This window comes from Ursus arctos, unplaced genomic scaffold (genome assembly GCF_023065955.2).
Source record: "Ursus arctos isolate Adak ecotype North America unplaced genomic scaffold, UrsArc2.0 scaffold_3, whole genome shotgun sequence".
NCBI classification, from domain to species: Eukaryota; Metazoa; Chordata; class Mammalia; order Carnivora; family Ursidae; genus Ursus; species Ursus arctos.
In genome coordinates, this window is record NW_026622985.1 from 56,561,338 (window position 1) to 56,586,385 (window position 25,048).

At 41.2% G+C, this 25,048-nt stretch overlaps 1 protein-coding gene across 7 annotated transcripts in view; it reads left to right on the forward strand.

Annotated features, from left to right (window-relative positions):
- Positions 1-25,048, forward strand: part of CREB5 (cAMP responsive element binding protein 5) — a 397,331-nt gene that overhangs the window by 308,777 nt on the left and 63,506 nt on the right. The window lies entirely within an intron of this gene.

The following is a 25,048-nucleotide window of genomic DNA, read 5'->3' on the forward strand; positions in this document are numbered from 1 at the left end:
AGTCCCACACAATAAAGCTAAACATCAAGTATTTTTATTTTGAAATGGTATTCACAATCACCAGAACAGAAGATGTGTTTAAGGAGGACGAGATTTTCGTCCAACTGTGGCCTTGGATTGTTGAGATTTAAAGTGCAACCAGAGAGGCAAGCCAGTAACCTGATTCCAGTGGACAGCCAGGATCTGAAGTGCAAGAGGGAGCTGGGGCGCATTGGGGTAGAATTTCAGAGCTGCCAGGTGTTTCCCTTGCGCCCTTTTCTGGAACATCCTTCTCCCTTTTGGCACTCCGCATGGGAACGCACCCGTGTTTCCATGGCACTCGAGGGCTCACTCTGGTCCTGTGTCCCTTCTAGCCTGTCCTGCTCCGCTGAGCTCTGCAGAGCCCCTCCCAGGAGGCTGGCACCTTCCTGGACGCTTCTTGCTCTCCCTGGCTGCCTTGCCTCTCCTATCCTATTTCCTTCACCTCTGCAAACGTCACTCCCTTTTTTTTCCCCCCGAGACTCGGCTCAGATGCACCTTTCCTGTGAAGTCTTGCTAACTTCCTCAGGTAGGGCGCAGCCACGCCTTCTGCAATGGTAGCCTCCGTTTGTACCTTGGTTATCTCTTCCTTGTGGAATTGTATTGTGTGTCATTGTCTGCGTTCTGGCCTGACGACCAGCCTGTGATCCCTTAGAGAACAGAGGCCACATTTCAGCTCCTTGTCCCCAGGTTGGCATCTCTCCTGCATGTTCTAGGTGCCCAGGAAATGTTTGTGGATAGAATGAACAAGGGAAAGTCTGATAAACTAATTTAGATGGGGATGTCACTGTGAAGTAATATGTCCCCCCACACTGTGGGTTTTGTTTTTTTCTTTTTTAAGTTCCAGGGATAAGGTAGGACTTAACTTAGATGATTGATTCACACTGATGGAATTTCAGGACCCATGACAAGTGGGTGGGAGAGAGATATTTGAGCACGTGAGAATCCTTCCCACAACTCCCCAAATCCCTGCATTGGTTGGTACCCTGGGGCTCTGCCAGCCACTGCCAAGTGCAACTCCGCAGAGAAGCCCTGCACAAACCCTCTAGGCCCAGTATGGCGCCTCCTGAAGGAGACGTGGCTTCACAGTAAGGTGACTTGATACTTCAGTTTTGAAATCCCCTTGGTGCAGGCCCCAGACTTTAGTACTTTTTTTAATACATAAATTCATGAATTCCAAGGGTGTTTGGGTGGCTCAGTCCTTAAGTGTCTGCCTTCTGCTCAGGTCATGATCTCAGGGTCCTGGGATCGAGCCCCACATCGGGCTCCCTGCTCAGCGGGAAGCCTGATTCTCCCTCTGCCTCTGCCCCTCCCCCTGCTTGTGTTCTCTCTCTGTCAAATAAATAAATAAAATCTTTTAATAAATAAATCAATAAATTAATTAATTCCAATGTACTTTTGGTCAAAATTAATATATAGTGGCAAACTTTTGGAGATACGTTAAAATGAAAAGATTCTTTTCTTGTTTCCCTGTTCTTACATGTAATATATCAAAAATTAGTTCATACTGAATATATACTTTATATCCTGTTTTTAAAAAATTTCACATATTATAAGCATTTTCTGTTATCAAGTGTCTTTTGAAAACATTTTAATAATTGTGTGATTTATCCTATGGGTGTCACATAAAAATTTTAACTATTCCCTTATTTCTATTTCTGGGTATTTAGATTTTCTCTACTAGAAATAACCCTTTGATTATAAAAATAAAATTAAAACCTGATCTGAAGTTAGTTAATTATATCTTTGATTTTTAGGATAGATTCCTAGAATTAGGATTATCAGGTCAAAGAGAATTAAACATTCTAAAGTCTTTATGTATATACCACCAAATTTCTTAAAATTTATACCAAATTTTCATTCCTATCTTTAATACAAGAGGATATCTAACAGCATTTTCAGAAGTGTTAAGCATTATCATTTTTTTAAAAAGATTTATTTATTTGAGAGAGACAGAGACAGAGACAGAATATGTTGGGGGGGTTGGCAGGAGCAGAGGGAGAGGGAAAGAAAGAATCTCAGGCAGACTCCCCACTGAGCATGGAGCGCAACACAGGGCTCAACTCACAACCCTGAGATCAGGACCTGAGCCGAAATCAAGAGTTGGACACTTAACCAACTGAGCCACCCAGGCGCCCCCAAGAATTATCATCTTTTAACAAAATCTTTGCCAGTTTTTGTTTGCAATTTTTACATTATGGGTCTGTTGCTGTCTTTTTCTATATTTGTTGGCCTAGTTGATTTTCGTCTTTGATACACTTCTGTACTTTACAGGAATTTTTCTTAATGAGGGCCAGTATTGGAATCCAGGGGGAAAATGATGGAGCAGGTTGTCCTCCCTCTATTGCATTTTTCAAAGTCTGATTAATTAACTGGCTTTCCTACTTTACTCATTATACATTTGTTTCTAAGACGTTAAAGTGAATACTTTAAAATATATTCAGTAGGCTTTTTGGGGGGTTGTTTCGTTTTGTTTACACGACTCTTGGTTGGAAGCACAGTGTTTTGAGAGTTTTTAAAAATTCTCTGGTTTTTGTCATTATTCAGCTTATTTATTACAAAAATATTGGCTTCCCTAGGAATATAAATGTGGCTCTTCCACATTTTCTGTGTTTATCTAGCCAAGCCTTTGTCTATTTAAATATATACCTGAGTATCTTAAATAAACTGCAGATAGGTTTGTGACTTTCACAATTACCTGAGGTAGGATTATATGTCTCCTGCTCTTATCCTGTTTATGAGAAATCATCCTCTGACCATTTTATTTCACCAGTCACTATGTAAGTAGATGGATTTATATTGATTAAACTTTATCATCATGACTGGGTGGTTAAATGTCGCTGATTCCATTCTCAAGCAAGAAAGTTAAACAGAGAATATAGAACAGCTTAAGTCCCATGGGGTGATATTAATGGAGTATTATTTTAAGGTTGAGCGAGTCTTCTGGTAACCAGACTGTGACCTCCTTGCTGGTGCCTAGGCTCCCCAAAGGGAGGGCTCTGAACACCTAGCACATAGTTGGCACAAAATATCCCTGTGTCGGATGAATGAATATGAGTAATTAGTTATATAATATAATATATATAATTATATAATATATATAATCAAACATGCATTGAGCACTGATCATAGGCCATATTACTGTGTGATTTCCATGTAGTGAAGACTTAGCAAGGCACTGTACATGAAACGCTTGCTTACACTTGGCATTTACATGTATTATCTGACTTAATTCTCATACCTATCCTATAAAAATTGTATCCCTGCTTTTACAGGCAAATGAACTGATGTATAGTGCCCAAGACCACTCAACCAGCAAATGACAGACCAAGGATTTAAAGCTAGCTTTGGGGTCTGACCCTTCCGTGCTTTGGCAACCTAGAAACAAGGTGGTGCCTGGATTCTAGTAGGGGTGGAAGCATGGAAGCAGCGAGAATCAGTTGGCAAATATTTATTATTAGCGTCAACTATGCACCGGGCCTCTTTTTTTTTTTTTTTTTTAAACAGTAGGCCTCTGACATTCCCGAGGGGTTTTGCCTGGCTTTGTTGTGAATCTCCAAACCCCTGCTTGTGGCACATCATTTCCTGTACCCAGGGCAACAAGCAAAGAACAAAACTAAATTGTAATCCTGACCCTGAATAGAGGGCCAGTCTGACTGGTGTATCCCCACCCCGAGCTGTAGCAAATGCAAGTCCAATCTGTGCCCCAGCAGAAGTTCAAATTACTATGGGTTGTGGAATTTGAGGGTTATTTTTAATATTTGAAACCTTGAATGTTAAACTGGAAAAGATCAAGTCTCTGTTGCTGGCAATCATGTGAATAATGACTTCTAGCCCATATTTTAGGTCTGCAGAACATTGTCACACCTTTCACATAGACTATCGAGCTACTCTCCTTGGAGCCACAGCTCTCAGCTCGAATTAAGAATAAGGTGGGTTTTATTTATTTATTTTTTCTCTTTGAGTAGCAGAATGAAGCATTGGTTAAGAGCAAAGACCCAAGAATCAGACTCCCTGGCTTCAAATCCTAGCTGCATGATCTGGTTGCCTGACCTTTCTGTTCTTCATTTACTCATCCATAAAATGGGGATAACGGTAGGGCCTCTCTTGGAGAGTTATTTTGAGAGTTAAAGGAGGTAATATAGGGCAATCATTTGGCACAGTACCTGGCACATAGCATTCTCACTCGCTCTTTTTTTTTTCCTTTTTTTTTTTTTCCCTGCTTCAAAGGGTACTTCTTTTTCTTTTATTGGTTTAGTTCATGATGTTGAAAACATACTTGTACAAAGTCCGTAGTCTCGTAGAAAACTGAAACTAAGAGAGATTAAGTACCTTACCTTTGATCATTCAGCAAAGTTGTGGTAAACTCAGTTCTAGAATTTAACTCCTGGTTTTGACTAATGCACTAAATTACTGTGCTCTTTATAGATACTTGGATATAGAAGCCCATGGGAGTTATACAGCTGTTGCTTCGAATTCACTAATTAATTGAAACATGTAAAAATGAAGATGACTTTTAAGAAAATGTTTTTAAAAAGTTAAAAACTTATTTTGGAGAACAGAGTTCAGTGTGGCATATTTTCATATTTCAAACACATGTTATTGTGTTATGGTTTGTTCACAAACATATGAATATGAAAACATTTTATAACATTAAAATATCAGAGCTGAAGCTACACAAAAGACCAAAGGCTCACCGAGACATATATATTAAATTCCGTTGCCTAAAATAGACTTTTACTATGTCTGTACAAATTAAATTATTACAAATATTTGGAATATGTCTAGCCATGAGACTCAGCTATGTACCCTAAAATGACATGAGCAGTGCCATGCCAACTTCTGGCATTTAATTTTTTCCAAAACACCTAGAATCATTATTGGTTTGAATGAGAGCATCCCTTATGCTCTGTGAGTGGGTTTGGAAGAAGTGCTAGTAAAGGAGAGAAAGAGTCCCTCAGTCCCTTGGGTGAAGGTAGTTGAGTCTCTAGGACATGGTTAAGAAGGCTCTTTGCCAACATACCCTTTGGAACGACCATACCCGTGATAACAGAGTGTGAAGACCTGATTATTTTCAAATCTGATGAATGAGTCCAGCTGTTGTGCAGGCCAGTATGGGGTATGTGAGAACATGGGATCACAGCAAAAGCATGTTTATCTCACTCCATCATTGCAGTGAACTTTATCTCCTGGGAATTTTCTTAAAGAGCAAGTCTGGGCAGAGTCATGGCTTAATGACCAGGGGCTCTACAAGAGGGTTGTTCCTAAGTTCCAGTTATGCAAAGACAGCGCCTGTGTTTGTAAGGAAAGATAAGCTAAAAAGCCGTGCATGTTCCTCAGACAAAGATAATTTGTCACATCACCACCATTCATCTCTTAGTTCCCAGCTCACTTGGTTCCAAGAGATCTGTTTTGTAGATTTATTACATATAAAGCAATGTCTTTACCAGTCTACTGAGCAATCCATTCATCTGCTCATCCTTTCATTCAAAAATCTTTATTGAGCACCTCCAAAATGCTAATACTGTACTTGGTTTTGGGGGATCAAACTGTGAATAAGACATAACTCAAGCCTTTAGGAACTTACAGTCCAATAAAGATAAATAGTCAACTGAGCATATTATGATAAATGTTATGATAAAGACACGTACAAAGCACGTGCCTAATTTGCCTGCAGGGTGATGGTGGTGAGGCCTCCAAAGGGGCCCACAGGGAAGACCTCTCGGATGAAGCTCCCGCACTCTCCAGTAAAGCAGCTACCACCCACATGTGGCCATTTACCTTTTAAGTTTATCAAAATAAAATAAAATTTGACATACAGTTCTGAGTTGCAGTAGCCATATTTTGAGTGTTCAGTAGCCACATTTAGTCAGTGGCTACCATGTTGTACTACACAGATAAGGAACATTTCCATCATCACAGAAATTTCTACTCATGACATTGGTCAAAGCAGATTGCACTGATGGGAAGGGGAGGATTTTCCAGGGAGAATAAACAGAGTGAGCCAAAACGTGGAGATGCTGAGGAAGAAAAGGCATTAAAAAATTAGCTATTAAAAAACATTTTTAAAAAATTTACATATGGACGTGTGTATTGATTCAAGAAGCATTTACTATGCTACAGCTGTGGGCTTTGCCAAGAGGCGTGTGATAGAGTGCTAGCCTCTAAGTAACTTACATATATATGGTCAAGGTAGGAACCATAAAAAATTACCAAAAACCTATAGTTTGAGTTCAGAGGAGAGACTCACTAATTACTGGGTGTTAGGAAGGAGAATTGGAAGGTCAGGCCAGTCTTCAAACCTTCATGAAGTTGTTGCTTTTGATCTGGGTCTCGAAGCGCTGTTAGGATTCAGACAGGGAGGGGGAGTTAAACTCCTACCTTGGTTAAAAAAACATTCAAGTTTCACACAGTTATTCCAGCATTAGGGTCCAGCAGGCAACTGCAAAGCTAAGGGCTCTCCCCACTGGCATATTCATTAATGTCTTTCTACTAAGACTGCCGTGTATACAATGGGGAGCTTATTCGGCTGTGCCAACTTACACGGAATAGCCTCCCTTCTAAATAGTGTTAGCATGGATTAGTTTAGGGAAGCTTGAGCCAGATCTTGTTTGCATTAGGTATTTGAAAAAAGGATTGGGGTGTGTGTGGGGGGGTGGGCATTAAGGATTATGCAAATCACTGGCCAATATGTAGGCTGGAAACTGGAGACTTCTGTAAAAGCAGCTTTTATGTGCCAATAGGTGAGAGAACTTGGAAGCAGTTGTAGGCGTATTATGGGGCAGATGACTTAGGCAGATTCAATGAAAATACCAGTAAATGCTTATGTACATATATAAATTCAAGTCTCTGAATTGTACAATTAAATCTCATGAAACTCATCCCTGGCCATTTATTCCCTGAAGTTACAGACAATGATGACCATTTCCCTTTTGTTTTTGTTATTTTTCCTCTACTGGAAGCATCTACAAAGTGCAATTGAGGTCTTGCTTATCACAAAAGCCACTTGTCCTTCCATTTCTAGGATTATGATGTACTTTGTTGTTTGGGAAACGCCAGTCATAAGACTCTGTGTGAAGGAAATCTTCCAGCCATCCAGGAAGAAAAGGATTCGAGAGGGTGACAGAGAAAGGTCTTCTTAAAAAAACTATTCTGATGTGTGCTGAGACTCAAGTTGAGATCAGGTCTTTAGAAATTGTGTAAAATGGTGGGTGAAATAAAGGGAAAACCAGTTTTGCAGACGACTATTTAGAATCTCCTTTAAAATGGGGTGATCCAAGTCTCTTCTTCATCCTTTGCCAGTAGAAAACCCTTCCAGAAGGTATAATGCTTTAGAAAATAGAAAGACAATTGGAAAGATAGCATGAATGGTTTGGGAGAAAAGGAGAAAATTTTTTTCCATCGTCATTTGGTATGTAATTTCTGAAACTTATTTAAATGTAGTTTGATATTTATGCAAGAAGAAGAAATTCAAAAGGACAATATTCTAAATGGATTTTATGCTTTGAGCTTCTCAAGACCAAGAAGACATAAGAACCCATTACTTGGCTACACAGTGGATTTTCTCCACACTTGTTAAATTAACTGATTTCTCTTTGACGAAATGTTGTTGAGTTACCGAAAGTGCTGCAGGGTTGAGCAGATTTCAAAAGGCTTACAGTGCTGCCTTTGGAACTCCAAGGTGTATCTTCTGCAAATAATTCTATTATAGGCAGGCCTCACCTGACTCGCACACAGAAGTGGTGTTCCCAAAGTGTGTTTAAAAGTCAGTCATTCAGAACTCAAAACACAGTTTTCCTCACGAGAAATGTCAGAGATGGTTACTTTCCCAGGGCCGCCCACAAAAGCCTTTTATTCTGTAATGTATCTGAAAGAGTCTGTCTCCATGTGTTGAGAAAAGAATGGAGTAGTATGGGACAGGACTCTCCTCCCACCCTCCCAAGGACAGTACTTGTTATTTGCTGTGGAGACAACCGCTGGGCTTCAGTGAGAAAGAAAAGAAACATGTTTCTGTCTGAGGGGAGCCTATCCCTGAAATTATCCCTGGTACAGCCTTTTGTAGTGAACCTTGATGCGTCAAGTTGTATTACTTTTTTTTTTTTTAAATGACAGCACGATGCCTCTGGAATTAAATATGTTTTGAACTTCCTCTTCTTTCATTACTGTGAGCTCGATTCCACACCATTACTAGATTTAGAAACCAGGGCAATGATGATCATGTGACCACAGAAATCAATGTCCCCGGAATTCATCGTTAGCAAAGGCACGCATCTCCCACCAACTTAGATATTGACATTTTCATAGCTCTTAAAAATAGCCGCAGTGTGCCATTCTCACATTCGATTGATATATTGTGACTTTTTGATGTCTGAGCAATTGATTGATTGATTCTTTTTAGCATTGAAACCAAAGACTAAAGAGTGATGGAGATGACCTAGAGAAAGGTTAAATCTCTCCCCTGTGAGGCCTGGACTAACTGAAGCAATTCTATGTGTTTACTTCTTCCTAGAGAATGAACCCTTCATCTCCTCCTCCCCGTCAATGGCACTAACAGTTTTCTCTAACATTTTTGCCCACCCAGAAAGTATATCTGATTCCTAAAACATGAGTTATTGCCCCTGCAACCTTCATTTACCTATCATGATATACTTGGGGAATCTTCCGCCAGTCTCAGAAACTATTGCTTTTTCTTACTTGGCTTTCACTAAATGAGAGTTGAGTTTTGGGTGACAAAATAGACCCTGAGGTACTATGGTTAGTTGTCCATAGTAATCAAGGACATTTTTGAAAAATGAAAGAGCAGAGAAGGGGACATTAGAACACTTAGGAAACTGACTTGTTTCTGTATTGGTTTGTTAGAGCTGCCGTAACAAAGCACCACACACTGGGGGGCTTCAACAACAGGAATTTACTGTCTCACAATTCTGGGGACTAGAAGTTCAAGATCAAGATGTCAGCAGGGTTGGTTCCTCTGAGGGGAAAGACTCTATACCAGGTCACTCACCTTGGCTTGTAGAACACCACCATCTCCTTATGTCTTCACATGATCTTCCTCTGCACGTGTGTGTCCTAATCTCTTCTTGTAAGGACACCGGTCATACTGGATTAGAGCCCACCCATATGACTTCATATTACCTTAATTACCTCTTTAAAGGTCCTAACTCCAAATATGGTTACATTCAGAAGTACTGTAGGTTAGGACTTCAATATATGAATTGAGGGGCCGAGGAGGGACATGCAAATTCAGCCCATAACAGTTTCCAAAAGTAATATGAAGGTTACTTAAATCTTAAAACCTTGACCAAGACCCCATGATTTGCCTTTGCAAAATCGTATCTCGAATTCCAGTGGAAGCTCGGTGGGAATCATAAAGTTTAACAGTGCTGTGTTGGCCTTTTTGTGATAAAGAGCTCTCTCTTGATAGAGCTTGCGGATTGGCCCATTGCTGAGACTTAAAAGCAGGGCTAGGGCAAGAGAGGTGCCCAGGATGCAGTGTAAGAACGCACTCCCTGGCAGGGCTGTGCCATGACCTTGCACTGACACATTTGAGTGACTCTGAGGATGAGTATCCCCTAAACCTTTGCCCTGGCATCTCTCCCGCCTCGCCCTAGTGCCCACACTTCTTCAGCGGAAGGCGAAAGCTGCCCATGTGTCATCCACACGGCTCTTTCAACCAAGTTCTGGCAAACACTTAGTATTTAAGTAGCATTAACTGGTATTTCAAAGGTGGACTGAAAGTGTGACGGTTAACAGGGGTGGAGGGAAGCAGTCCGGGTCCCGAGTCCCTCCCTTGTTTTTAGCGACAGCCACTGACCTAGGAGTAGTTTGGGGGTTTATGTGCCTTATCTCTATATCCATAACCTGTTGGGATTCTTACTGTTCTTTGGCTGTATTCCCAGCCATGTGCTTAGTGGTCTAGAGAAAAGCATGAGATTTGGGAAGTGGGTCAGTGCCCCTCCATGTGAGTCTACGCTCAGGCTCAGAATCCGCTTCAGTCGTCCATATTGTATCAGTGCCATGATCCTCCCTCAAGTGCCCGGCTGTATGCTGAGAGCTGAGAAGGAACAGGCATACCCTTACCGCTGCCTATGGCTGTTGCCTCTGCTGTGAACTTGAGACACCTGTTTCTACTGTGGCAAAGCAGAGAGAGCCCCATGGCCCAGAGCAGATGTGTACCCACTGCCAGAGCACACCGCTGCTCTAGCGTTGGCTTGGAGCTGTCTAGACAGGAGGGAGATTTCCCTCTTACCCTACAGCCATTGATCTGACCACTGAAGCAATGAGGATGGTTTACTTCAAAAGTGGCACGATTAGTGGGGCAGCAAATGGTGCTGTTTTCTAAGAGGCCAGAGAGGACAACTCGGTCCAGCGCTTTCAGGATTACCATTTTGATGTTCACAGGACACGATGGTTCTCCCCTTTTGCCTTAGTACACGTATGTCTTCTGAGAGCCTGCACGAGCGCTCCTTTAGGAAGTCTGACTCCCCGCTAGCTCAGTGCCTTAGTGTGAATCTGTAGAGCCTTACTAAATATTTCCTATTCTGAAGGGAAAATAAAAGCTCTCTCTACCCCTCCATCTGACTATTAAAAATGTCATTGTAAAATTTCCTTAAGAAGTTGGTCTCTAAGGAGATTCAAAGCTAATTTCACAATGGGCCCACCTTTCTTTAGTGTTATGGGAAAGTTTCACCATTAATATTAGCAAAAATAGGTTCACTAGTGACATGAGGAAAAAGAAATTTCGCTTATAAGGGAAGTCAGCCATAACTTTCTCCTTCTATCACGCCACATAGAGCAACAAGGAAAATTATGTTCAACGTGGCACCATGTGGAGCAGCCATATTAACACCATGAAGGCTACTCAGATTGTGTTTTGCGACTAAATTATATAATCTGGGACCTTGCTTTTCGAAGTGGGATCCCTCCACCTGTAGCATTAGTATCACCTAAGAACTTGCTGGAGATGCTGGACCTTAGGCCCCACCTCAGACTTTCTGTTTTTTTTTTTTTTTTAATGATTTTTTATTATATTATGTTAGTCACCATACAGTACATCCCCGGTTTCCGATGTAAGGCTCGATGATTCATTAGTTGTGTATAACACCCAGTGCACCATGCAATACGTGCCCTCCTTACTACCCATCACCGGTCTATCCCATTCCCCCACCCCCCTCCCCTCTGAAGTCCTCAGTTTGTTTCTCATAGTCCATAGTCTCTCATGTTTCATTCCCCCTTCTCACCTCAGACTTTCTAAATGCAAACCTCCATTTTCATAAAATCCTCAGGTGGGTCAGGTGGGTCAGAGGCACATTAAGTTGTGAGGAACACTGGTGTAGGAACCATGGAACCTGAGGAGATCCTGGCCCCAGGCAGGAATATTTGAATCACCCACTGTCCCCCAAAGCTGCTAATGAACGTTAGCAGTTGTCTTACAGAAGACTCTTTTTCCTGTCCGCTCCTTTTGTTGATCGTCCCTGACTTATCCAATCTTTTTAAGACCCCTTCAGTTTCTAATGAAGCTTAATTGATGAGCTCTGTTTGTGAAAAGCTCAGGCCCTAGTAAGTACACACTCCCACTGGGTACACACCTAAATAGTTTATGAGGTAATTCGTATTTTAATGTCTTTACTAATGAGCTCTTTCAGTAATGAAATCTCCTGAGAAAACGTGTTACTGGTTCACAGACCTTTCTTAGGATTCTACAGCAATGGGGCTGATAGGGCCGGAAGCTTTAGGCTCCAGTGTAGAAAACAGTTCCAGTTCAAAAGAAGTCCGATTATTTTTTTTCTGAAAAAAAATTCAAATAAGGGTTGTTTTTTAAAATACCTTATTTTCTAAGCTTCTATCTTCTCTATCATTTTTCATGTTAGAAATAAGACTTTCTTTCCTGAGGCAGTTCTGGAACTCCTTACTTCTGCCGTAAGTAAATAATATGAGAACTGCCAATGTATGTAATCTTTTATGAAAAAGAAGGTCAGATGGAGAGGGAGAGGAAAAGGGACACACATGCACACGCACACGCACATACACACGGACAAGCGTGCACACACCAGTGCCTGGTCCAGAGATTCAATGGTCTTTCATCGTCTGTATTTTAAATATTCTCAGCAGTATCATTTCTATAATAGAGGATGAATGCATCAATCACTCCTCATTAAGAGTAAAGTAAAAAAGAATCCCAAAAAGAATAAGAAAGAAGCATTTAGAACTGCAAAGTAACTGAGCAGCTTGACGGTTATCGGCAGCATGGCAGAATTCTGTCCAAAGGGAGTTAGAGCCAATTCCCTTTAAGTGAGGGAGAAAGCAGTGTCCTCTGGGCTGGCTCACAGCTGTCTAGAACCTGTCGTGGTGGAGGGACTCACCTTTCTGCTTCCACAGCTGAGCAGAAAGAAGACACACACGCATTTTGGACCCTAACTTGAAGCCAGACACCCAGGCAAGGAGGACCAAGCATTTTTTTTCCCAGTTTCTCCCTCTGGGCAAGGAGCAAGACACTGGGCCGGGCAGCTGACACGTTCCTTGCCTGTGGCCTGTGCTATAAATGATGGTGAGGCATGGCTTGATCCTACTTTGCATGACACAAAGATCAAAGCCTCGCAGCATGTAATGGATCATGAAAAACAGCCTTCGTTTACCAGTTTTGCCCTTTAATTTGTTAATAGCATCCCTCCCTGAAGGAACAAGCTGTCTCAGCTGGATGCAGGAGACGGAGAAGATCCTGGAAGGTATCAGGAAAACCCCTCTAGAATCACTGCTCACAGTGGTGTGTGATGTCTGTTCCTGTAGGAGAAAAGCCAGAAAAATATGACAGCGTCAGTGAATGTTTTCCAGTTGGGCCTGTGGCCCTGTGCCTGGCTTCAGATTATCCTTTGTTACCTGATTGCGTTGGATAATCAGGATACAAAATAATGACTTAATAGGCCATGTTTAATAAGATGTCTGTAGGCCCCTTGGAACAGGGACAGTGAAGAGCTGAGATATAGTGTTTTGTTTTTCTAGAGGCAAGGCCTGTGGTGCTTTCATGGTAGTCTCTGCAGGTCCAGATCTATACAAGCCAAATGTAGCGGTAAATTCCTTGATCTGTGGGCATCTTGGATTTTTATGAATGAGGCAAGGAAATAGATGCGTAAGTCTCCTTTGAAATCCAAGTTATAACTCTTCTTGTCATCGGGAGACAGAACATGTGTGGATAGGGGAAATCTCTTTCCTCAAAGCCAGAGTTGGTGATTTTGAGGGCAGAGCTTGCCTTCTGAGCATGACCCTTTGAAACTAGGGAGAATGTGTCCTAGCCAAGGAAGACAAGGTGCTAGAGCTGACTGTTATGAAACGAGAAGAATCTCAGAGTTCTGGAGAAGACTCTTTAAATGCCTGGAGCAGGAGTCAGCTTCGTTTTTGAGAGGTGAGACTTCACTATCCATGGAACAAATGAAGCTAGAACTTGGCATTGGAGCATATTGCTGAGCAAGAAAGTCTCTACTCTAACAGACTTGACTTACTACAGCTTGCCAGTGAGGAAAAGAAGCCTGCCCTTGCCCCAGCATGCAATTAGGATTTCAGAGTGGTTTGTAGGTCTTGGCCCTCCAGACATCATGAGCTTGTGTGTCTCTGAGAGAAGCTGCCTGGAAAGCAACACAATGAAAGAGGGGAAGAAAACCGCAGTGCCGTTCTCCTTCCAGTGTCCCAGCTACTTCTGTACAGGGACCAAGAAAGCAATCAAAGAGCGGGTGGCTATGATATTTTATAACAGTTGAGGATTTAATGCTCTTGAAAGCTCATGCTTCTACTGAAGCTATCTTGAGCCAGTTGCAATCATCGTTGAGGAAGAAAATTGGGACGGGAATTTGTAAGGAGAATCTAAGTCTGACTTTATAAGATGCATGTGCTAGCCCATTATTCTCTGGGTATTTCAGCCTCTATGAAAACCAAGGCCTCAACACAGAGTGGTAATTTCAGCAACTTTCCCAAACAGCGATCTGGATGAGACAAGTCAGCTCTTCCCATTTACTTATGAGTTAATTGGCATTTAAACTCAAGTCTCCAGGCCAGTGATTTATTTTAATAATATGTTAGCCCCATGGCAGGCCCATGACTTCATGACTGCAGCAGTGGAGAAAGGGCACACCGCCCTGATGGATGTCTCAGTGCTGCATGTGGCTGATTTACAAGGCGCTCCTCTGACCTGACTCACTCTTGCCTCCTCTGCTTCAAGCCCTACTGGGTGGTACCCAGTCCTTAGAGGGGCCACCTGCTTAAAGGGACAGTAGGAAGAAGTGGGTTAAACGCAACTAACTTGGAGGAAATTATTCTTGGACAAGAAATCATTGTATACTGCAAATTTTGAAGCAGTTTGTACACTGGTCAAATCTGATCAGTTTCCATATGTTTATTGCATGCTGCCTTTGTTAAAACAGGAGACCATAATGCCAGTATTAAGTAGACTTTGAATTATCCTTTTGAGTTCTGTCAAATATCATCTGCATTTTATAGATCTCATTACAAGTGTCCATAATGATGGAAACAGTTGATTTTTCAAGGCAATCTTTAAGGTTATTTTGTGTTTATTAGGTTGCTAGGGGTACCTAATACATCAGTATGAGTAGAAGAAGTGTTTAATGCAGTTGCCAGATTTTTGTGCAAGATAAATAGTTTTACATGTCTCAGAAGTAAAATCCAATTGGCCAAGAAGTTGGCTAAAAGCTGAAATTTGACATCATTCTTGGCAATGAATCACTTTTTTTAAAAAGTGCACAATATAAAAAAATACCCTGTATCTTTTCTACATATATTAGACCCAAAATATCATAATAAATCAATGTATGCAAATGACCAAGTATATTTCCTTACTGTTGGTAATAGCAATAGACAGCATTTCAAATGAAAATAAACTTTTTATTTTTAAAATGAGAATATATGTCATGCACATGTATGTTATAAAGCACAGTGATATCACAAATATCCATGAACCCACTACGGAGCCCCAGAAGTAGATCACATGCCATTTCTAACCATGTATGTGCTCTAGACCATACTCCATCCTCCTGCCTCACCCCAGAGGTCACCACTATCCTGAAATCTGAGCTCATCATTCCTTAGCTTCTAAAAAATAGTTTCATTGGGTGTATATGAGTTTCTTAAAAAATAGTACTGTTGGGGCGCCTGGGTGGCGCAGTCGTTAAAGCGTCTGCCTTCGGCTCAGGGCGTGATCCTGGCGATCCGGGATCGAGTCCCACATCAGGCTCTTCCGCTGTGAGCCTGCTTCTTCCTCTCCCACTCCCCCTGCTTGTGTTCCCTCTCTCGCTGGCTGTCTCTCTGTCACATAAATAAATAAAATCTTTAAAAAAAAAAAATAGTACTGTTTAAGTTTGCTTTTTTTAAAGCTTTATATGAAATGGTATCTTGAATGGAATGGTCTGGACTTGCTTTTTCACTCAGTGCAAATTTCTGTCAAGGAAACTCATGAATTTCATTTAAAGAAGAGGTGGCTGTGTGTTGATCATTTTAAGTCTATGCCATAGGTGTCTGAAACATAAGAAATATAAGAAATACATTTTGAGCCTTAGTGTAGGGTATGTAATTCTTTCTTATTGGGTTTAGGGATGCTTGTAGTTCCCATATTTATATTTTAATTAGTAAATGATTAAAACATATGAATTAAATATTATTTTGATGTTTCCACAATGTGGCAGTTAAACACAGAGAAGATACATTTTCCGTGATACACTTACACCTAATTAGCATGTAATAATTATCAAATTAAATACTCATTTTAAATATGTAATTGAGTGTCACGAGTTGAAATCTAATTTTTATGGAATGAATTTATTAGGTAATGAAATTTTAGGTTTCCATCAGCTTTCAGGACTGTGCTAAGCATAGGCCTAATTATCCCTATAGAATCTTTCAATTATCCATCTGTTTGAGTGTAGAGTCTGAAATTTTTAAGGGTAGAAATGGAATAATTGATAGTCTCATCAAGAATTAAATGGCATATTCCTGGTTGAAAGGTTTTGGATTAAGTTCTCTAGGTTTCTTCCAAATACCAAGGCGATTTGTTGCCTTCCTCATTAGCCAACACGGAGAGCAATTTGATTGCCCACAAGTCTGGGAAGTATCAAGTAGCACAAGTGGACCGAGCATGGGCCAGTGGGGATGGAGTGGAAAGGACACATTTCTTCTTCATGTATATTTATTAACTAAGATGTTGTACTCAGCATTCTAAGAAAGCCATGACTCACTTTGAAGGGATTGCCATGATTATTATTTTGTCAGAAAGGAGAAACAGACATATTTGGAATTTACATATTGGACATGTGAGGATCCAGTAGATTTTGTCTGTAACATGTTCTTAGATTTCAGTGGATAGGTTAAATTAGCCATTAGTGTTTTTCTGCTCCATCATGGAGTAACTTGTGATTTGTAAATATCTGGGGAAGGATCCAGTGCCTTCCAGATAGGACTTGCCTTCTTATGTGAGGTTTCTGGATCTCATAGGTGCATCTTGTTTATTCTTTTCATTATTAATATCATAATTTTTAATTTTTACATTTTTTATTTTGAAATAATTTTAGACTTACAGAAAAGTTGGCAAAAATAGTATGGAGTACCCATATACCTTCCAGCAAGCTTTCCCTAATGTTAACATCTTACATAGCTATAGTATAATGATCAAAACCAGACAGTTAACATTGGTGCAATGCTATTATGCTAAACTACAGACTGTATTCAGATTTCCCCATTTTTTCCCACTAATGTCTTGTCTCTATTCCAACACCCAGCCCCACTTATGTCTTTTTTCTGTTTCACACCAAATTCAGGATCTCACATTGCATTTAGTTGTAATGTGTCCTTGGTCTTTCTGCTCTGTGACAGTTTTTCAGTCTTCCCTCAATCTTATATGAACTTGGCATTTTTAAGAGCCAGCTATTTTATAGAATGTTGCCAATTTGTATTTGTCTGATGTTTTTCTCATCATTATTGAGGTTAGACATGTTTTAGAAGAATACCTCAGAGGTGATGTTGTGCCCTTGGCGGTGTATCATGTCAGGGGTACATGAGGATGATAAATCTTATTACTGGTGATATTAATCTTGCTCACTCAGTTAAAGTGATACCTGGTTGGTTTCTCCACTCGAAAGTTACTGAGTTTCCCTTTGTAATTAATAATTATCTCAAGAGAATATTTTGAGACTAAGGTACTCCCTCTTTTGAGGAAAATCTTCATATAGAAATCTGAACTTGTGAAATAAATACTGATGCAATTTCCTGCGTTAACAAAGGATTCTTCACCTCTCCAAAGAATTCACCCCAGGATTTCACTTTAAATAGCAATCTCAGTTCTAGTTCATTTAAAATATAGCTCGCATAATAAATGTTGATAGTTACCCAACTTTTTGAGGCAATGTCTACTACAATGTCTTCTTTGAGGATAGTGTATGCCTTCTTAAATAACTCATGAATGTATTCTCATTCCCTTATATAATTAAAACAATAGTAGAATTTCTCATACCTGACAGGTCATTGAAAAAAAGAAACTAGGGTTTATCTTCCACTCTTTGTCCTTTTTTTAAAGGAAATCCTTTTTTATTGTCAGAAATGGTTAGATGTTAGGAAAATATATATATTTTTGGTAGAAAATGTTTTAAGAGATGCTCTTCTAGAAAGTACTTAATACCAAAGTAGGTAGGCTAAGAGGATGTCAATTATGTGCCATACATATGATTTTACTTTCTGGAAAACAATCTGGCAAGATGTACAAGCCCTTTGAAGGTGTTAGCCTTGAGAATATCTGTTCTACCTAAAAGAATTAGTCCTAAGAAAATAATTGCAGTCCTACCCAGAGATTCATGATCAAGGATATTCACTTCAGTGCTATTCTCAAGTGTTGGGGAAGTGGTTTGGAAAACTGAAAATAATGTAAATACCCAATAATAAGGAAAGAGTACAAGAGTGTACAATAATTAGTCTTTTCTTTTTTTTTAAGATTTTATTTATTTATTTGACAGAGAGAGACAGCCAGCGAGAGAGGGAACACAAGCAGGGGGAGTGGGAGAGGAAAAGCAGGCTCCCAGCTGAGCAGGGAGCCCGATGCGGGGCTCGATCCCAGGACTCTGGGATCACGCCCTGAGCCGAAGGCAGAGGCCTAATGACTGAGCCACCCAGGCGCCCCATTAAAGTAGTCTTCAAAACAAAAATAATGTCAGAAGAAAATGCTCAGGAGATCACAATAATATACTATGTGGAAAAAATAGAAATAATACTGTCTACCCAATGTGTCCCATCTCTTTCTCTCTCTCTCTCACACACACGCACACCACAATTGGAAAGAATATGTCAGAAAGTTATCTTTAGGTTTTAGAATCATGAGTGCTATTCATTTTCTTCTTTATACTTATTTGTTTCCCAATTCTTCCATTCTAGTCTTCTTTTTTTAACAAGAAGATATTTTTGAGAAATTAAAATTGGTGATAATTTCACGAGTGTCCTTTGGGGGTGGATTCTTTGAAACCTCTCAGTCCTCTTTTCAACCCCCAGTAGATTATAGCCTTGAAAGCAACCAAATGGCATGCACTTCCTGAGTTTGTTCTCAGAAATATTTATGTGTACTTAGGTATATGCACACAGATGCATTCAGAGAGCCATAATGGATTGCTTAGTTAACTAAAATAAATGCAATTTGAAAAATTGGATCTGTATTTTGAGAAAAAGATTTGATGTCTATATTTTCTATGAATGACTTTCTAATAATAAATAGAAAATTCTATGGGATATAAGGACCGTGATACAAGAAAGGATAAAGGACGTGTAACCCTACCAGGAAATAGTTTTCCAGAAAAAAAAAAAAGTGGGAGGGATATTTTTTTCTATTATTCTTTTCAAGGTTAGTCTTTAAAATTGAACTTATTAAAAAAAACAACAACACCTCATTCAACCCCACCAAATTGCAGAAAGCCAAATATCTAGCTTTCATTTTTAATCAAACAGGCTAAATATTCGAGTTTATGTGACTAAATGAAACTTTTGTATGCCATGGTCCATTCCATCTGCATGAATAGTAGCATTGTGGCAGGGTGAGGTCACTGCAGAAGGGAAAGTGAGGTAAGAACACAGCTGAATCTACAGGCTTTTCTGCTGCAGGGTGCACCAGCTCTTTCTTAAAGCCACAGAACGGCCATTCTCACACCAAAGGCCCTCAGTGTGTTTACGCCGGGCCTCAGCACCCCTTGCCTGTGTGTAGTGATGCACTGTGTGTCATGAATAATTCAAGTGTTCCAAGACAGAGCCAGAGGTGCAAGGAGTAACATGCAGCCGGCACCGCGGTAGCGTAGGGCGTCTTCTTAGCACATACACCTTGGCCACCTGCTTTCAAAGGAAAAGACAGTACCTTCTCTTCCCTACTGCTCAGTCGCAAGATCCAGGAGGGTTCTCTGCTGTAGGTATGGGATCCTGCTGCAGGGCGTCCCCCTCCCAAGCAGTGGCAGGCTGACATCTCAGAGCTAAGTCACCAGAAGATGGGTTAAAAAGCATGTCAGTTCATATTTTAACTACAGTCCCTACTAACTTAGAGGAATAAGTCAGTTACCAAGCGCATGCTGGCAAATAGCACTTTGCCAACACCATCTTTACTGAGCTGTGAGGACTTGGAAAAAACTCTCCTTTCCCCCCGCCCCAAGAAGTTCTCCAAGCTTTCCACCTCCTGCTTTATAGTGGCAAAGGGATTCTTCACTCTCCACTTGGGATCAAGCAGCATCCAATTTAAATAATAAGATATTTAGAGGAGAGCGGACACCATGCCTTTGCTTGTATCTGCCTCGGTAGGCCCTGTAAGAATAAGAATAGCTTTTAAAAGCTCTCCACGAAAGCTGTCTCACCTGAGGTCGTAGCTTATAAACCCCCATTACAGAAAATGCCCTTCTTGAACCTAAAAACCCTAAGAATAGGTAAGCCCGGTTCTTTAAAAGTATCATATCCTATATACTGCGTTTTAGGAATCAGTATTGGGGATACATGAAAGGTTAAGTTTGATTAGGTTAAAGTTAGGCATTATGGGGCTCCTGATTCATGCCCTGAAGAAGCTTCTAGCTCTGCTGAAGTGGGGGAGCAGGAAGTTAAATAACGCAGAGCAGCTTCTGACCAATGTGCCATGGGCATGCTACAAAGAGGAAGCGCTCTAGAAATTCAGGGAGGAAGATGTGCTTCTGGACTTGGTGGACTCGGAGACAAGACCCAGTAAAGGAGACAGGACATGAACGGGTCATTGAAGGAGGAACAAGCTTTGGCTTCTTCAGTTGGGGAAACCGTATGAAGAGAGAGGTGGCAATGCCTTATTTACAACAGCTCTTCAAGATACAGATTATCAAATAGATGAATGAACTGACAGCTGCCCCACCCTGTGTTCGGCCTTCAGTGGCAGACATGTTGACCTGAGAGATCCCATCCGTGTGAGAGAGATGGGAGGTCCAGTTGGCAAGGCGCACTGGGTGGCAGCCAGACCATGGAGGCTCTGGAATGCCAGCTTAAGGAAACGGTCATTATCTTTTAGGCAATAATGAGTCACTGAGGATTGTGAGTAAGGGAGGGACACAGTGAAATCAGTTTTTCTGGGAGGTGAATCTGGCAGTGATGTGCAGAAAGCACATAGCAGCCAATAACAAGAAGGGGAAAACCTCACCAAGTCAGGAGTATTACAAGTTCCCCTTTGGGCAGCGTTACACGGTGATGAAACAGTGAGCTCAGCCCATTTCTGAGGAAGGCTGTGGAACCGTGACCCTGACAGCTGCTCACGGTGGAAAGGACGAAATGAATGCTGCCAGCCAAAGACCTGACCACCAGGCAGGGAGCTTCTCCAGTCTGTATGCCTCGGAGGCTGACGTGTGTCTCGAAGATCTTCAAGTCCATCCATTCATTCATTCATTTAGCAAGCATTTGTTCAAACCTGCTGTGTGCTGGGCACCATGACAGCCTCTGGAGGTCTAAGGTAAAACAAAACACATCCTATCTTCTCAAAAAGCTTATCCCTAATTGCTATAGATTTTTCCCCACAGATCATAGGAAGGTGCAGAAGCCCGGAATTTACAGCATAGAAGATACCACTGTATGCAAATTAGGACTCCATTGTAATATACTTCGTTAATGAAAACCATAAAATTGACAAGCTGGGACACCTGTGACATCTTTAACTGTATCTCCTTCAGAATTTTGTTGCTTCTGGTACAATAAGGTGTGGAAGAACCTTAAGTATGGCTTTTTTTTTTTTTAAGATTTTATTTATTAATTTGACAGAGAGAGAGAGAGACAGCCAGCGAGAGAGGGAACACAAGCAGGGGGAGTGGGAGAGGAAGAAGCAGGCTCCCAGCAGAGCAGGGAGCCTGATGCAGGGCTCGATCCCAGAACCCTGGGATCACGCCCTGAGCCTAAGGCAGAAGCTTAATGACTGAGCCACCCAGGCGCCCGAACCTTAAGTATACCTTGAGCAGGGTCGTGATCCCAGGGTCCTGGGATCAAGCTCCATGTCTTGTCGGGTTCCCTGATCAGCAGGGAGCCTGCTTTTCCCTCTCCTCCCTGTTCCTGCTCTCTATCCCTATCTCTGTCTCTCAAATAAATAAATAAATAAATAATCTTAAAAACATTTTTTTTTAAAGTATATCTTGAGCAGTTTACCTGCCTGTTGGCAAGCACTCACCGGCTTTGCTGAAGGCCAGTGACTTGGTGGCCGAGCATATACGAGAGCAGCATAATGGAAGGCCATTCACAGTCCACGGGAAGGGCTGGCCAGCTCCCTTTCTCAATGAAAAGTAAATTGTATCTAAGGAGCCCTTGCACTTTAGTGGGTTGGAGACCTGTTTATTTTGTACTTAGAAAGGAATATTTCACAGAAGCTTCTACTGAGAACCCCAAACTTCCCTGACCAGCATGACTACCACCGGTGTTCCCCAAAACGGCCCTTCCTCACTCACCACATTGATTATTCGTATCAGCCACAACCACAGACTTCGCACCGTAACTAAGGCTCCCAGTCATTTCTTGGGAGTTGACAGTAGTTTTCAGAGAGAGAGGTCAATTGGCTGTTCTTGCATCCTGTTTAAATTGCGGGTTACGACAATTCCAGCGGTTTTATGGATCATTGGTTCAGGCACTCACCTTTTTAAGATTGTATGACCAACCATTAATAAACGAATTTTGGCAGTCTGCAGCATGTTGTTTACAGGCACCAAGTTAAACACAGTTAATGCCCGTCACGTCGTGTTATTGCCAGTTATCAACTACCCATGCTGATTTTTTCTTCTAGCATACTGTTATGTAGTGTTTTCTCTGAGCCAGGCACTGCTCTAAAGACTTTATAAATATTAGCACACTGGATCCTTGTAACAATCTTATGAGATATTTACTAATTCCACCCCTATTTTATAGAGGAGGAAACCGAGGCAGAGAAAAACTTACCTTTTCGAAGTTACACAGTAAGATAGCAGAACAGTACATTTAAATGTAGGAATCTTGCTGCTCTAGTTCTTGCCTCGAACTGTGATGCTGACGTAACCCTAGGCAGCAATCTGAGGATAGGAATATTCAAAGTAATAATATTACTAGTGACAGTAAGTGGTGGTGATGATACTGGTGGAAGTGGCATGTAGCAGTGGTAGAGGGATTGTAGTAGGGTTATAGTAGTGGCATAGCAGCAGCACCAGTAGTCATGGTAGTATTGTAGAGGCACTGTAGTGCTGGGACAGTACTGTAGTAGAGTCGTAGAGTAGTAGCAGTAGAGTAGTGGTGGTGGTGGTGGCGGTGGTATAGTAGCAGTACTACTGCTAGTAGTAGAAGCAGCAGCGTGGTGGTACTGTGTATTAGTGGTGGTAGTAGCATGGTAGTACAGCAGCCATTGCTGTGTCTCTTGTCCTTATAGTATTTTCTTTCAGAGACGAGGATATGGAGGCTTAGAAAGAACGAATAACTAGCAAGGGGCAGAGTAGGGTTTGTGCCCACGTCTCTCTATGTCCTCTGTTATCTCTTGGGATGAATTCATAAGAAGCAGCCGCCTATAGAAATCACTGCTCAGATGCATGTATGCCAGTGACAGCATGGCCATTGGTTTCACGACGGTGCCATGCCCTAGGTGGGGCTTGGATGGTTTTGTTGTGCTGGTTGTCCTTGGTTGCATGACTGTCCTAGTCAGTGACCAGTTTTTTGGGGGTGCAGCTGGGAAGTGTGAGGGCTGGTATGTGAAGGGAAGGAAGTCTGCTGGGAAAAGCTAGTCAAATTAGTTGTGACTGAACTAACTTGTCAATGCAGTGAGACGGATCAACCCAGTAGCCTCATGCAGACACTGCTGGGGTCTGAGCCACCAGTCTGTAGGTCACTGACTCGGGCCCCTGTGAAATCCCCCTGCCACTTAGAGCAGTAAAGACTGATTAAACATGTTTATATGTAATTTGAAAATGGTTCTTTCAGGAAATGTGTGGTTCTTTAAAGTCATTTTAAAACCTGAGATTTTACTTTAGTTTATTTACATTCTAGCCAAAAAAAAAAAAAAGCCCAAAGTCCCATGATGTATGGAGTCCTCTAGGAGAATTGTCAGAGCTGTTTTATATATTTTTACTCTATCAATATAGCCTTTCACAGTTCCTAATTAGTTTTGTTAGTCGACTTACAGAAAAGTGTATTTAAAGCGAGACGTCAGTAATTCCACTGAGGGAATGGCATTAATGAAAAGCACACACTGTCAGGAGGCCAATGGAAGAGCAAATGGTTCGGTCCTGAGCACCCCTAATTTGTACTGGGGTGATTAACTCAACTGTTACCCTTGTTAGAAAACACTTCAGTAGAAACCTCTAGAGGTTATTCAGGCAATGGATGTGTGTGTGTGTGTGTGTGTGTGTCTGTGTGTCTGTGTGTGTGTGTATAGGCACACTCATGCCCACATGGACATTCTTCTTCTTAAAACCAGTATATAAGGATTAATTGAGCTTTTGGAACACCTATCCGGTGTACTTCTGCTAACATATATGCCACAGAGATTGTATTGGAAACTCAACCAAGTTTGGGCTAAGGTGCTGTATAACTTGCCAAGTAGAAAGGAAATAGCTCCAAAATAAAGAGAAGGAGCAATAAAATATAAATTTACCCAATTTTGACATTTACTTTTGCCAGATATGCGAAGTCTGACTTTGGTTATTTATACTTACGCGGGATTTCTTAGAATAATGTATTTGAAGAATGCTGTCTCCGAATTTCAATAGCTAGAGCAGATGTGCAGTGGACTTCTGTGGTTTTTACAGTAGATATGTGCAGTCTACTGGAAATTATAGATGCACAATTAGATTTTTACAATGTACACATTCATTCAGTTCAAACCGTGTTCCTTAAATGAGGGCTTAGTTTTCTTTATTTCCTGCTGAGTTTACCAAGTGGAGAATTGGCTGCCAGCATTTCTAGCTAAGAAGTTTGATGTAAAACCATTTCCATTCATTTGTGCTCAGGCCAGGATGGAGGGTCACTTGCCTTTGTAGAGAGGATGCAAAAGAGGAGGGTCACGTGTCATCACTCCAACTTCTGCAGCTCTGGCGATGAGACCTATTCAGCATGTCTATACCACGCAACTTTTCAGAACGCATGACACACTCAGGTTTATGTTTGTCTGTGGTATGCCACGGTTGTTTATTATGTGGAAGAAATGGAAAGCTTGCCAGTCCACCTCACTAATGCAAGTTTGACTAATGACATCAGCAGTAAACGAGAACTTTGCTTCTAACCACATACAAATAGGTCTCAGGCTGCTGGTGATGCTATGATGTCAACCCTGATGCCCCCTTCATTAGCTGATGTGCTTTTCAAGGTAGATGCCAAGAGAAAGAATTTGGTTTTGTTTTCCTAATGCACCAAACATGTTTTGAACAATAGAAATACTTCTCTATCAACAGTTTTCTGGCTTGTTGATTTCCCAACTCTGTTAATTACACCCTGAGTCTGTATTTCCAGGTCTTTATTAGAACACAACATTACCTACAGGAGAGTTGATTTCTAAATCAGATTGAGTTTC